Source organism: Ammodytes marinus, assembly GCF_949987685.1.
Source record: "Ammodytes marinus genome assembly, chromosome: 1".
In the NCBI taxonomy this organism is placed as follows: Eukaryota; Metazoa; Chordata; class Actinopteri; order Uranoscopiformes; family Ammodytidae; genus Ammodytes; species Ammodytes marinus.
The window spans coordinates 9,010,969-9,026,927 of record NC_137230.1 but is presented as its reverse complement, the minus strand read 5'-3'; the positions used below and the strand labels follow the sequence as shown (position 1 = coordinate 9,026,927).

Genomic DNA, 15,959 nt, shown 5'->3' with positions numbered 1-15,959 from the left:
ATACTATATAGTAGAAAGTACGCGATTCGGAACGCAACCATTGTCTGTGTCAGATTCCTATTACTCGCTATCAGAATCAGACTCCATCACTGTTTCCAAAGCTTCATGTACTTCTTGTGTAAAGGCTCCCTCCATATTGCCAGGTAAGAAATAACTAGTTCCACAGTTTGCTTTGTATAAACTCTGGTTTCAATGGCAGCTGTGTAAACAGCTCAACGACTTGTTATGTGTCTCTGACGGCTGCACCTTTGATGTGATTGAAGATGGCCCATGTTTTAACTTATTTGAAGCAGTGCACTGCACATGCTTGTGTGTATGGACCTCAGGTAGGTGTGTGTGCTGTGCATTTATACAAAGTCATCTTTAGAGGGATTTTGAACCTCTGCATGAAAAACTACACATGGAACAGAGTGAATGAAAACAGTGCCACTTGAAAACCACTAGCCTTTTGCTCATAATGTCTAGGTCATGGGGATACACACACACACACACACACACACACACACACACACACACAGTCTCTCTCATACACACAACTTTATTTAGCCAATGATGTCCCTGTTACACTGTTCTTGGCCCGTTCACTGTTCACTGTTCACTTCTGGATAATAACAAAAAGAGTGGAAAATGTGCATGGACTGCAGGTGAGGTTCTTTTCCTAACACAAAAATTCAATTTATGATTAGTACTGATGTTGGTTTAAAATTCAAGCCTAAAAAAGTTGGAAAAATATCGATGTATAATATTTTTTATAGCTACCTTTTTCAAAAGTCCATTTTACGTACCTTAGCGGTATGAGTGTCAGTTTATTACACTGTACAAAAAATAATAATGCCTAAATATCTGTGTTGCTGCTCAGCATTGACATATCCCAGGCCTAATAATTCAATACAAAAAAAATTAGTTTGCATGTAGTATATTGAAAATAATAAACATTTTCAGTTTTTTCCTCCAAAATACGATGTCATCATGACCAAAACCTGGCAATTAAAGGGTTAACATCTTTTAAAATTCATGACTATTTTATATTAATAGTTAGGGCAGATGTAGGGGAAAAGAATTGGCAAAAAAAAGTTAAAAAAAAGATTGTATAACATTTTTTATAGCTACCTCAATGAAATGTCCATTTTACGGACCTTAGCGGTACGAGTGTGAGTATTTGACACTGCACAAAAAATAATAATGCCTGAAAATCAGTTTTGCTGCTCATCATTGACACATCACAGGCCTAATAATTCAACACAAAAAAAATTAGTTTGCATGTAGTATATTGAAAATATTTCAGTTTTTCAGTTTTTTTCATCTAAAATACGATGGCATCATGACCAAAACCTGGCATTTAAAGGGTTAACATCTTTTAAAATTCATGAATATTTTATATTAATAGTTAGGGCAGATGTGGGGGAAAAGAATTGGCAAAAAAAAAGTAGAAAAAAAATAATGTATAATATTTTTTATAGCTACCTCAAGGAAATGTCCATTTTACGGACCTTAGCGGTACGAGTGTGAGTATTTGACACTGCACAAAAAATAATAATGCCTGAAAATCAGTTTTGCTGCTCATCATTGACACATCACAGGCCTAATAATTCAACACAAAAAAAATTAGTTTGCATGTAGTATATTGAAAATATTTCAGTTTTTCAGTTTTTTTCATCTAAAATACGATGGCATCATGACCAAAACCTGGCATTTAAAGGGTTAACATCTTTTAAAATTCATGAATATTTTATATTAATAGTTAGGGCACATGTGGGGGAAAAGAATTGGCAAAAAAAAAGTAGAAAAAAATTAATGTATAATATTTTTTATAGCTACCTCAAGGAAATGTCCATTTTACGGACCTTAGCGGTACGAGTGTGAGTATTTGACACTGCACAAAAAATAATAATGCCTGAAAATCAGTTTTGCTGCTCATCATTGACACATCACAGGCCTAATAATTCAACACAAAAAAAATTAGTTTGCATGTAGTATATTGAAAATATTTCAGTTTTTCAGTTTTTTTCATCTAAAATACGATGGCATCATGACCAAAACCTGGCATTTAAAGGGTTAACATCTTTTAAAATTCATGAATATTTTATATTAATAGTTAGGGCAGATGTAGGGGAAAAGAATTGGCAAAAAAAAAGTAGAAAAAAATTAATGTATAATATTTTTTATAGCTACCTCAATGAAATGTCCATTTTACGGACCTTAGCGGTACAAGTGTGCCTAATATTATAACGGGCCCTAAGGGTTAAAGGTTTGATAATTAGAAAAGTAATATCATTATTATATATTTATAAATTATTACTTGTTGTTGTTTTGGAAAATGGTGTGTATCCCTCCGTTGGAGTCCAGAGACTTGGGGAAAATATCCCACCTGACCGTAACAAGTATACCATCAGTTGACAGTCTCACCTGTTGTGGCCATGTGGCCACACGGTTGTGCTCACAGACCGCTCACGCCCGTAGCTGTGCCATGATTCCTCTGCGCATGCGTATTCCGCCAACGGAGCGGAGACCATTTCCTCCAGCAGCAGCAGCAGGCCTCGCACAGCTTACCACACACACATACACAAACATTGGCTACACACACACATATGCAGACAAGGAGTACGGACGACCGCCAAAGCAAAGCCACGTTTGGGATTGTCTATTTTCACGCCGCTGGACCTGGACGCCCCCGAACCGCAGGAGTCATCCTAATGGGCCTTCATCGCTAATTTTCAGCCACATCTGGTCGACTCTACGGGGGTATCTTTTGGGTGAGTAGCTCAAAGCGCAGTCACTGTTTTGTCTCGTTGTGGTGTTGTTGTTGCTGCTGCTGCCGCTTTTAGCTTGGGATAGGGCGCAGATCGGTGTCATTGTTGGGCTTTATATGCTGTATTTGTCTACTTAGCATTCACTAGCTGCTTCAACGTGTCAGGGTAAACGAGTTTTCACTACACAGAGCTAACGTTTAACCAGTGTGGGAGCGTTAGCGCTAGCTGCTAGTCAACATAGAATGAAACGTCACGAGACCCATTATCGGACACTGTCTATCGATGCTAGGTCTTAACAGATCTTCCCCCCTCCAGACTGTACCTATATAGCCTATACACATTCATTTGGTTTTGCAAATTGGCAACAAATACATAAACACAAATAGCCTACAACCATGCATCTGCTACATAGTGAGTGCCGCTCGTCTGTATTATTACCTACAATGCTGTTCTTGTTGAGGGCGATTTTGTGGTTGTTCCCCCAAACCTCTTCGTCAGCGTCCTTCCTCTCCTCTTTCGGCATAGTCGGGCGCCTTGGTCTCGGCTAACGCCTTATGGTCTTGACCTCTACCTTTTGACTATTCTTTGTCGTTTGCAAGTATTTGTTGAAACGATGCGAAGGGAAGCCCAAAGATAAAGCTAGTAGCAGTCGGTTACGTGCGCCGTTTTTGTATCTGTAGATTTGTCATGGAGGTGGGACTGTGACTGTAGAGGTACAGCTATTATTGAGAGCATCCCCGTGTGCATATTTGTCATGTCCTACTATCGTGCTCTGGCCTTTTTGGCAGTGTTTTGCGCTGGCAAATGACGAGGAAAAGCGTGCAAGAATGATCCTGTCCGATAATGGACGCATGGATTTTAGCCACCTCCGCGCTGTAGGCTGCTACTAGACTAGGACACAGGGCTGAAGCTGGGGTTCAGCCCCTTCCACTGAGGAAACACTGATCCCTATCTCTCTCCACGGATGTTGTTGACTATAATGTGTCTCACAACATTGCATTCTTTGTACGATGTGTACTGGGTTTAAGGGAATATACAATCGCTCTGTTAAAGGTGAACGCTTTTAGTTAAAATCACTTTTTCTCAAAATCAGTCAATACATCTCTCCACACAATTTGCTACCTCTCTGTACTGTGTGTGCACTGAACACAACTGGTATGTAAACAAAGGGGGCCACCATACATAGTATGCAACATTGTCATTAACAGAGCCTATAGGCTGCATGTCTATTAACACCATTTAGTTTTTCAGCAAAGTCTTGTACGGACAGATAACAGATCGTGAGGAAGTATTCACTGACTTTAAACAACGTGATTCTGACAACAAGCATTCTCTAGAATCACTGACTTCACCTTTTTTAAATGATGGAGATGAAACACTCAGTGCGGTTACATGGCACAACTAGATTGGATTATCACATATATCGAACAAGACACTCGAACGGACCGTGTCACTTGTCTGAGTATACATGGCCTTTAAGATATCGGATAAATGTCCAATGCATGGCTGTCTCCACTATGCTAGGTGGCGCTGTAGCCCTTTCAACCATGCTTTCAACAAGTGTTGAAAGAGCCACGTCCGGTTCTCTTCCGGCAACAACCCATGGTGTAGCCTATTACGCGCAGGCACACAAGCACAGAACGAGAAGTCCGATATGAGATGTCCGATTCCTGTTTACATGCAGAGAGAATGCCGACAACGAACGACTTATCTAGGTGTTCTTATCCGACATCTCTTGTCCGTTATCGTGCCGATTTGTGTGCGAAGTAGATCGGATAAAGGTGTTTACATGCAGTTTAAAAGTCCTGTTGAAGTCTTATTCGTTTAGTTACCCGATTATGAGTCTGCATGTAAACGCACTGAGTGCTACAACAGAGGTGTCCTGCTGTCAATGGCAGCACTCAATTGGAGAGAAAAAAAGCCCTGTTGTGATGATGCTGTTTATGGGATTTTGTTTCTCTCTTGTCCCCGTCAACAGCGAGGTCAACACCTGGTAGGGCTCAGGTGTCTTGCTTAAGCCCACTTAACACAGGTCAAAATGCATTGAAAATGAATTGTGGATTTCAATCAGACAGGCGTGGAAGTCTGCCATCCCCGCAGTGTTGGCCGCGTTTGTCCACTCAATCACTCACTCACTCACTCACTCAGTAATTCAAGGTTACTGTGTGATTGAGATGTTGAGAAGTGCCTGCATACCTTTTTAAGCTGTGGCGTGACTGACAAAAGCGACATTGTGTCTGTATTGCGCTATTTCGTTACATAGTTTTCCCAGGTGAGGATTGCCTGGCTGCTCTTCTTTGTTACACGCTGAATCACATACAAATTTACTCGTGGGTTTTTTTCGGGGAACAAATCTTTTTAATTTGCAAGCATAATTAACTCTGTGTTTGCACATCTTATTGGGTATGTTATAGGGATGTGAACAATGTGTCGATTCTCGGCTCGATTTTCGACTCATGCTCAAGACGACACTAAAAATAGAAATTGGTGAATCGGGTGTTTTACTTTATTAGATGTTTTGGGGACATGGGAGACGTCCGTGATGCGAGTTCACATGTGGCCGTGAGCGCGCTGCAGGCGCTTCATTTCTGCAATGTGCATTAAATGTCTTGTGTGGGTCAACAGTGCAGTGCAACATATGCAGCATAACGTTATAACATTCATCTACGACCGTGATGTTAAATCACCTTCACACAAAGCCTCCGCCCGGGCAAAGCAGCGAGTAGCACTGTGACGGTGACGATCACCGGGAGACCTCGCAAGTAGGGCTGCAACTAACGATTATTTTGATAATCGATTAATCTGTCGATTATTTTCGCGATTAATCGATTAGTGTTTTGGTCCGTAAAATGTCAGAACATGGTGAAAAATGTTGATCAATTTTCCAAAGCCCATGTTGACGTCCTCAAATGTATTGTTATGTCCAAAACACAAAGATATTTCAGTTTACTGTCATTATAGGATTAAAGTAACCAGAAAATATTCACATTTGAGAAATCAGAGAATTTCAAATTATTTCGATTATCAAAATAGTTGCCGATTATTTTAGTAATCGATTAATCGTTGCAGCTCTACTTGCAAGTATGAGTGAGTGAGCCGCCGTGCAGAAAAACTCTGTGGTTTGATGGATAAAATGATAACCGCGGGTATTCTGCCCGTTAACTTTGTCTACGGGAACGGCTTCCGCGATCTGTTTGTATGTCTCGAGTCTATTAAATAACATAAACACACAGAGCCATGTCGGCAAACTGACAGCGCGACTGAAGGGACTGTACAGTGAGCTGCGTCCCTCCGTTGGTTTCTGTTTTCAGCCGAGTAAATTACATTCACCTCCGCATGGACACCTACGCATGGACAGCGTTTTTAAAATTATAGCCTCTTATTTTATTATCAAAAAGGCTTTGATGCAGATGAAGTCTGAACACACACAGCGGGCGGCAGCAGTGTTGTTTAAAGGAAAGCGCAGTTTATCAGCACCACAACTACGTGCTGCTGCCGCAAAAAAAGGAACACTGCCTTTTTTTTTTTTAATGGCACAATAAATCGATCGATTTGCCGATTCATGCCTCCGACACGTCGACACGCACATAATGAGTCGTTTAACATCCCTAGTAAAGTATGTTTCTGCTGAGTATAATTCCTCCAGGTCTTGATTATTATCTTAATAACCACGTTACAAACTGAACAGACATTGGTATCAGTCTGATTTGATAGACGATCACATTAAGTGACTCACTTTGATGGCCATCTGTCTGAATCTGTCTTTTGTGCCGATTACAATGAGTGCAGAGTGCTGATGAAGGAGCATTCTAGTGGGCTTTTCTATTGGAGAAAGATGTCCCCCCGATTGGTTTGGGAGCGAGTGGGGTAGGGGTGAGGAATCTTGTGATCCAGCCTGTAACATGTTAGGCATCCATTGTGTCTGTCTGTCGGGGCTAACCTGCTGCTGGTACCATGTACAGCATAAGGGTCTGTGCTGCCGAGAGTACTGAGTCGCAATTAATGCCTTTCTCATTTCTATGTGGCAGAATTTGAGGCATAACGTTTAACACTGTTATAATGCAGCAGTTCTTACACAATGTGACTCATCCATGGTCTCAGTAGTGGTGAGACTGGACAGCTCTCCATCTGTGAAGTCAGAAAGAGACCCATCCAGTAAAGTGGCAGAGAAGACTCCCAGATTAAATCTTCGACCGCTCTAAATTATTTCCGTCCCTATCTTCCGTTTGTCAATAGCCTTCCTCCATTCACACTGACTGACTGATGGTTAGATCAGAGTAGTCTAGTCTAATGAAGGTGCAGCTTGATGACGACCAGAGGTGACAGGACACATCTGCAAGCCCAGCCACATGTCGGCTCTTCTTTTAAGCAATGAGTAATACTGTAGTGATGATGGGAAGAATCGCTTGAATCCTTTGGTTCAGTGATTCTGGAGAATCCTTGTTGACAAAACCACTTTTTGTCAAAATCAGAGATGATCTCCTCACCATCTCCATACCTGTCCGTGTTGTCTTTGTGTGCTGAACAAAAAAAATCTGGTGTTATACACACAAACTTAGGCTCTGTAAACTGGTATGTAAACAAATCATATGTAAACAAAGGGGATCACGGTAGCTAGCAACCTGCCAGTTTACAGAGCTTAGGCTGAGTATAACACTTTTTTTTTCAGAGCAAACACTGTACGTACAGGTAGCTGGAGGAGATATTCACTGATTTTGACAAAAAAAAAACAGTTTCGACAACAAGTATTCTACAGAATCGCTGACATTGCCTTTTAAAGCTGCGAGTCGCTGAGCTGTGTTACTGTCTTATGTTAAGCTCTGAGCCTGGCTTATGTCACTCAGCAGGGAAGTAATGGCTCCACTGTCTGTACACTGCCCATCTCATTGCACATTTGAAGCCTGTCCAAGGCCCTGCTGACCTCAACACAATGAGCGCGTTGAGTCCACTTCTTTCCCTCCAGCCTCTTCCTCTTCAACGTCCAATGTCTCTCTCTTTAATCAGCGAGTGCAATAACAGAAGGAGGATTTATTGTGGCGACTTTGGTGCAGAGCTTAACATTATACTGGCCCTCATAAGCAACAGGACATCACAGATGGAGCCAGATGTACCCCTGCACAGTATGGCTGTATTGCTCGGCCTAGATGCCTTCAACAGCATTTACTTCATGGCTGTCTGCATTTCATCAGCCTGGTATACTGTGTTAGTTGCTGTGAAATGAAGTGCACTGAAGTGTTAGCAGTGCAAAAGCCTTTATACCTAAACACACACACAGTGCTCACACACCATGATGAATTCTGCCGTGTCTGATAAGGTGATGTGCCCATTCTGATTTATGCAGGTTTATTCTAGACATGGCAAGATGCAAAGTGGCGAGGCAGTGTCACGGTCTACCTAGTTAGGGGGCATGATGGAAAGTGAAACTGGCTGGAGATCTGCACTGCACCTGCAGTGCTTCCTCTTTTTAAACGTGTACAGAGGCACAATAGGTGTCTCATAAAACAGTGCTTTAGACAGTTGTTTGTGTACTACAGTTGTATTGCTGGGAGTGATTAAGGCATTCTTTTGTGATCGTCATCTGGCTGACCTACTCTTGAGAATACTACCATGCTGCCTGCTCATAATATCACTAATCAGATTACTGCCAGTAGTGTGTAGCAAATATTCAATAGATAGTTGATAGTGTTATTTATTTACATATGGGTTCCCATAAGGGCTGATACTAATCTGAGTTATTAATGAATATAATGATTAAAAAACGATCAATTGATAAGTTAATGGGTATAATAAAATCTCAGAAAATTGAAATTACTTTTTCTTTTTGCCTTGACAATATTTTTGGTCTTGCAGTGTGATATGATGAATGAGCATCTTAGATTAAGTCCCCCTCACAATTCACAAGCACAATTAGTGCGTGGTTGCTGGAAGTCCTTGTTTTTTTCTCTTTAAACTACATTAACAAGAAACACCATCTTTCAGCACCAGAACTCAACCTGCTATAATACTATAATAATACTAGCTATAATCCTTAATACAAAACAATGAAGGTGCTTGATAAACGTAGATGCCGCAAAAACTGAACTTGAGAAAGAAACACTACAATCATTATCGGCCCCTAAATATGTTTCCCTCTATATCTTTCCCCATACCCTCTCCTTCCTAGTGATCCCGCCGGCCAGTAGAATAGTTGCATTGTGCATTGCCATCTTGCGTGTTAGCTCAGCGAAGGCCTCCTCCATCTGGACAACGGCTGGTCAGTTGGGCTGCAGCTCCTTGAAGGGCTGCTACTGCTACTGCCACGCCTGCTGGCCAACAGCACAATGTGGGCAATGAGTGGAGCCGCAGGCCTGCCACATGCCTCGTCTTTCACTACGCCCACCACTGCCTCCGGAGACTCCCCTCTGGGAACAATTTCACACAAAGAAAAAGGATAATCCATCAGCATCTTAGCATTTCTAGAACATGCCATTGATTTCAGACCATTGTATCTTATTGATTAGTTTCCCTCTTAACACTGTTCATGTGTTGCTACTGGACCTGTGGTGCTGCTGTTAAAGGTTAACAGTCCATCAAAGGAAAACGGTTTCATTTTGTCCGTTATATTGCCGTGGAGTAGCTGTATTCTGCGGACTAGCTTTTATCATCTCTAAATACATAGTTTGTGTTATTTGTGATGAGAAATGAATGAATGTGTGTCTCCATATCACATTGAAATAATTTTCAAAACTTTATAAAAAGCAAAAACAAAAACACATGAACTTGCTATATTTGAAGAAATGGTTAAAAAAAAATTCAAGCTTGTTGCCTCACTCTCGGGTTCAAGACAAGGCAGAAAGCATTCCTTGAAAGTGCGTGCATTTCTGACAAAGAAATGGCCAACGGTTGTTAGCTTAGCTCAAATACTGGTAGTCAAACAGGTAGCGTTAGCACGGTTTCCCTCCTGTATGTATCTGAGTGCAAAAAATATAGAGCGTAACATAACGTAGTAAATAAACAAGTCACAACAAGCACACAGGACCGTTAAGAGCTGTTATAAAGTTTTTCTTCTGGCGGTTGATAGAGGCAGGCTGATACTTCCCCTGACTACCAGAATTTGTGATAAGCTTACTACTGATGATGAGCGACCTTTGCCCATTTCTTCTTTAAAAAACACACGCACAGTTAAAGGAATGACTTCGGCCTCCTTGTCTTGAATACGAGAGCGAGGCATCAACCTTAAAATTCTATAATGTTGAACTATTCCTTTAAGATGTAATTGTCTCATATTAGTGCCTCCTCTTGTCAGTTGGCAACCCTGACAACCCCCACCAGTTGCTGTAGCCTGCAGCTGAAATGTTTTATTATCCACATAATGATTTTCTACTTTGAGTGATAATTTAGAAACGGCACCATGATGAATTCCTCAGCTCCTCAACACATACGTCATCTAATACTACCAAGACACCAGCTTTGATAAGACCTGCTATGGGTGCCTTTTCAACCCTTATTAACCATCCCCACCTCTATACCCAGACCTTCTCCAAGGTGGAAACCTTCACAGCGCTGGTGCACAATGTTCTGGTATTTAAATGCCAGATCAGCTGGACTCCATCAGTCCGCTTCTTTGGGGTTTGTGTGAGAGCTGATTTGAATTAATGAGGACAAGGGAACATTTCAGCGGAGGTAAACTGTCGGTCACTTCCTCCTGCAGAAAAAAAAAGAGTTGAAGCCTGGAGCATCTTTCCATTCGGGCCGTGCACATGTTATGCAGGTCTAAGTTTTCTCACAATCTGCCTACTTTTGAAACCATCGGATAACAAATGACATGATCAGGGCCAGTGTCCTACCATATATTATACAGCCCAGGGTCATCACTACCAGGCAATGTAGGATTACTGGTGTAGACCAATCGTGATGGACCAACGATGCAAGATCATGCTGTGGCACCGTGTGGCTCGGAAAAGGATTTAATGGTATATATTGGACGCCGAAGAATTAATCATGTAACGATAGGATTCATAGAACAGGTTATAGTTCTATTACATAAGGGGAAAACGTGGGGAATTCAAATAAAAGTGACAGAGCTTTCATAGGGAATGTTTAATGTTAGATAGCCAGCTCCTAGATTGTATGTGTGATACAATTAAACCTTAGGATGTTTTGGACGAACAGACTTTTTCTCCAATAAAATAAACTAAGAAGAACTTTGAAAAAGCAACCAATAGCAACCACTGTTACTGGTAATGTTGCTGGTCATAATCACTGTTATAAGTTTATAGCCACACATTTCTAGACATTGAATTGTGTGTTGTCTGATGGACTCAGTATGTGATGTTTTTCAGCCTTGGTCATTCCTGTGTTTGAGTGCCAAATGCAATGCATGATCAGGAATTTTCTTTTAAGTTGAGATGCCACTCTCATCTAAATGGGGCTTTATCAGTAGTGATGTCTTACATGTGCCATGAATTATACGGTTTGAGTGAAAGTTGTCGCAGAATTTCTTCCTATTAAAAGCTAGGACATTTGAACTTTTTGCCACGGCACCCTCAATCACTGCCATTCGAACCAATTTCTGCAAATCGATCCTTCGATGGAAACCAAGAATCACTCATTGTCATCTTCTAGTTAGATGAGATCCTTATAGCACCTTGTTTGTCAATTAAAAAAGTTACTAATGATGGTCTGAACTAGTCTGGTTCTGGGCTTATTTCCTTAAGGCCAGGACACACCAGTCCGACTACCCGAAAATGGAGACTGCCGATTCAGGGAGCTCCAGTCTTCCCGTCGTGGCCGAAAAAGTGCAAAGAACACACCAAACCGACTGCTGACTTTCCGTACGCTCTGCACTTGCGCGGGACGTAATGTCTCCATAACAGCAGGCGGCGCTAATCTGTATTGTGGCCCGAAAAAATACGGAAGCCGGAAATGATGGGACGGCTCTCTAGACCATAAACATAGATAGAAATACGTATTTATATTTATGGACCATAAAGAGCACCATTCGAGCATGATGTCGAGCAGTCAACAAGAGTTGATGCATGTGAGTACTCGCTGAACGAAACAAACAAACATATTAAAACGATGGCTAACTGTTGTTAGCTGTTTGTGCTACCCGCCTCACTTCCGGGCTTCACTGATTCGCTAGCCCTCCACAAATCAAAGTGCTCCAACTGAAAGACTGCCCGCCGCTGATTGAACATGTTCAATCGGCTCAAAAGAAGCCCGACGACATCTACGACGACCGATTTTACGGCACACATCAAACAGATTTGTGTCCCCGCCCCCTCCCGACTCTACGACGGCGATTATCGGGCCGGTGTGTCCTGGCCTTTATATGCCATCTGGCTTGAAGAGATTGTGTGAACAATGGAACACAATAGTACTAGCAACACCTTTTGTTTAAAATGTGTATTAAGGTCTTGAGAAGGTTTAAATTGAAACAGCATGTCGACTCTTACTAAAGAACTGTGCCAAAATGTCAGGCGTCCCCCTGCTTACATCCATTGTGTCTGACTCTGATCACACGGTCTCTCTACCTGTATCCTGCTTCACTCAAGTCCTTCATATCTACAGGCCCATACAGCGAGATAGAAAGGAAGTAGTGCAGTCATTACAAGGTAGATGGCTTTTTTTCACCATTTATAGATGCTGGCTAAACTCTGCTCATTTTGAACATGAGAAAGAATCCAGGATGAATCACTGATGATGATTACAATGACAACACATCCTGTCTCAGCAGGGAGTCTCCAGCAGCTTCCTCTTTAAGCTGACGTTTGAGTGGTTTTTGTACATGCACTGACTTCAAAGATCCAGTAAACCCTTCTGCTTTGATGATGACAAAAGGGAGTGCTGAAAAGTTAAGTGACCTGAATTAGGTCTTCTCTAACACGGTTTTTTTCTATTAAAGGAAGATTTTGCTTGATCTTACCTTTTCATGTAGAAAACCCTTCAGGCTATCTTTAAAAAAAAGTATTATACAGTTCTTATAAGTTCCCTGATGTTTTAAATAGTGAGATTAAAGCAGTAGATCTGTACAGTGTAGAGGTGTTTTGAGGTTGACCTTGGACTACATCTGGGCATGTTTCTGAACCGGCAGCTGATAAGCTCCATGGATCAGTGTGAGGTGGCTAGCTGGATGGATAAATGGATAAAGAATGATGGATCGAGACATGGGCAGAGGGCTAACTGGATCTGGAGGGATAGACTGAAGCCTGTCCAGGATGGATAAGATTTTTAAATACTTTTATTATCAATTTTTTTATTTTTTTATGAACATACGTTTTCACCCTGTAAAGTGCCCCTTAGTGTATCAAGTCATCACGTCTATTTCTGCCTTTGAACATGGAGGCAGCTAGTTCAGCTCCTGCTTCGAAGAAATCCGTCAATTGAGGAAATGGGTGACTACAGTTTAGTTTCTGTGGTGATTTGTATAGGAGATGCTTATGTTGCTAACCCATTGACTTTAGTTGGTTTTCCCTCATTCACAATTACATTCACCTTTTGCATACCCATAGTCAGTCACATAGTCTCTTTCCCACTCTCCTACCTACTGTACCTATGCACACGTTCAGTCACTTACACCCACTCAGACCAATGTATTTCTACTTGGTCATTCTCTCTGTGTTGTTCTTGCTAATGTCCAAGCCTCTAATGGTGGGGTCACAGCAGCAGCATCAGAGGGAAATAAAGCCACTCGTCGTCTCAAGTTTCTGCATAGCTCCATCTTGAGTCTCCTGGGAACGTAAGAATGTACCAGCCATTTAGGATACGCCGACCCCTCCCTGCATATTCTGGGACTTGTTTCAGTGTGTTAACCTCATTGTGTCAAGTCAGGGGCAGGGTTTGGATAAATGTGAGGTTGTAGATAATTTTTTTTTATTATTGTTGTTGCCAAAGATGCTTCCTGTATTTAGCCCAGCCAGACAAGCAGAAGATTGTCTATTGTTGCTGGCAGAGGAAGCGCTTCACGTTGTTGTTGCTATGATGTTACTGAAAATATGAATGTATCTTTCTGTTTATATACTTGCGAAAGCAATGTTCTTGGACTCCTGAACCCTGTTATAAGTGTATGGCCATCTACCAGTATATGCACACATGGCTGAAGTGTTATTTTGATACATTCTTAGGAGCCTGCGTGTTTGACTGTAAAATGCATGATGCATGGTCAGGATGTTTTCTCAGTGTGTCCATGTGCTGTGTCTCTACAGCTGGTCACTCACATATTACAATAACACATATAATTAAGTGCTGAAACAATGAATTGATGATAGACGTATGAATCTGCATTAGGTCATTCATCTAGCTGAAACTGTCATTGGATCCAGCTTTTCAAATGGGAAGATTTGTATTTTGTATAATTGTAAACTTTATATAATTGTGTTCTTTAACTATAGATCAGAAAGAAAATAGCCATTTTATCCTGCGATCTTGGGTTCTTGGAAATTGCAACAGGTATTTTAATGCTATTTCTTGGACATTTTATAAGCTTGGAAAATTAATAATTCATCTAGAAATAGTAAAGTGATTAATAGAATAAGAACATTGCTATCAAAATACTTCACTACTTCAGTTGTCTTTAATAGAAATCAAAGAGTACCAGAAGAATATTCAAATCTAAGAAGCTGGAACCAGAAAGTCTAAGCGTTTCTCTGAATAATTCCCCCTCACGAATCAAAAACCAAAATAACAGCTGATCGATTTTTTTCCCAAGTTATCTAATTTAAAGCTGTATGCCTGTCCCTCAGGCTGTGAGAGCCACACAGCACACACACACCGCATGCAGTGTGTGTGCGCGCGGCTTTTGTGAATTTACTGAAGAAATCCCAGAGCCCTGCTCTCCGCTGGCAAGATTAGCAGTTGCTGCTTCTGTAAACATTGTCTCTGTGTGAGAATATGTTCTCCTCTGTGTTGCCTCCTCTGTGTTACACCATCTACCTGGGCTTTCTCACTAACACCATTATCCTTCACCTTATAACCCAATGTCCTCTTCTAAACAGACTGAATGTTGAGCTTAAATGCCTACACACTATCTCTGTAGGACACACACACACAGCAGCCTTTTCTTTCTTTTTTTCCTTTCAGTTTCAGCTGATATGTTCTTTTTCCCACACTAGATACAGGTTGGCTTTGTGTGTGTGGAAGCACAGTTGTTTTGAGGTGTGGAGTGTTAGGAGAAGCTGTCTTCTAGGTGAAGTGCTCCTTCCAGTGGACTCAAAGTCAGTGAAAGGGCTAACGCGCCCCACACACATCCTACCTCTACTGCGCGTCTACCTCGCGCCTGCGTCTGACTTTTGGTCACAGACTGTGAAATCAACGTAGAGCGAGCACACATCCAACCTCAGACGCACTGCTGAGGCGCGTCGGAGGCACGTCTGCAGCGCTGCTCCCCTTCACCTCAGGAGGCTCGCCTATTTTTTTCTGAGAGCAGCGCGTCTCTCTCACGTCTCTGTGCTTTAACTGATAGAGAAATACTCTGCTGACAGTCATACCAGCAGCATTCACTCTAGTTACACGTTTACCCGGTGTGTTTATTTCAAAATAAAACATCCCTCAGTCGTATACGCAAATAATCCCTTTATTTCACGATGTAATTGTGCAATCAAAATCCGAGGGATTCAAAACCTAATTTTCAATTAGTTCTGGCATTTCATTTTTGGATAAATGACACATATAGAGATCCAATATAGTGAAGAAATAAAAAAGATCATGATGAGCGCAACAGTTTTCCGTTGCTCTGTGTCTACGGCCTTCTACTTCCCCGACCACACCCCCCCCTCTCTCTCTCCCGTATAAAATCAGTAACGTGATTTTCGCACAACTTGGTTACCAATTTGTACCTGACGAAGTTCCCTTCAAGAATGGATGACACCAAACTAATTCTTGTCGTTGAGAAGTACACCGTGCTCTATGACCCTCGGAATACGTTCTATAAAGATGTGAAGAGAAAAGAAAAAGCCTGGAAAGAAATTGCCTCGGCTGTTGGCGCAACTGGTAAGTTATTTATTTATTTGTGATGCATGACTTGTTTGTTACCAGAGTTACTTCAACTTTTGAGCAAATCATAGGTGTTACATCAAGGCTACACATATGTGTTAATTACTCTTGTGTCCTTTTATTTAGGCTAATTAAAAGATAATTGTTTTCACTGTCAAGAATGTCTGTGAAAAGGCCCAGTTGCCCCCTCCTCCTAATCATTAAGTAGACACACCTGATCATTCAGTTTCACACTGT

General features: G+C 41.4%; 1 protein-coding gene across 1 annotated transcript in view; it reads left to right on the top strand.

The window, feature by feature from the left end:
* The first annotated feature begins 2,585 nt into the window (after positions 1–2,585).
* cskl (c-src tyrosine kinase-like) overlaps positions 2,586–15,959 on the top strand; it is a 50,871-nt gene continuing 37,497 nt past the window's right edge. Inside the window, exon 1 of the mRNA XM_080039844.1 lies at positions 2,586–2,753. The gene's annotated coding sequence lies outside the window, so the exon portion shown is untranslated. The remainder of the gene's footprint in view (positions 2,754–15,959) is intronic.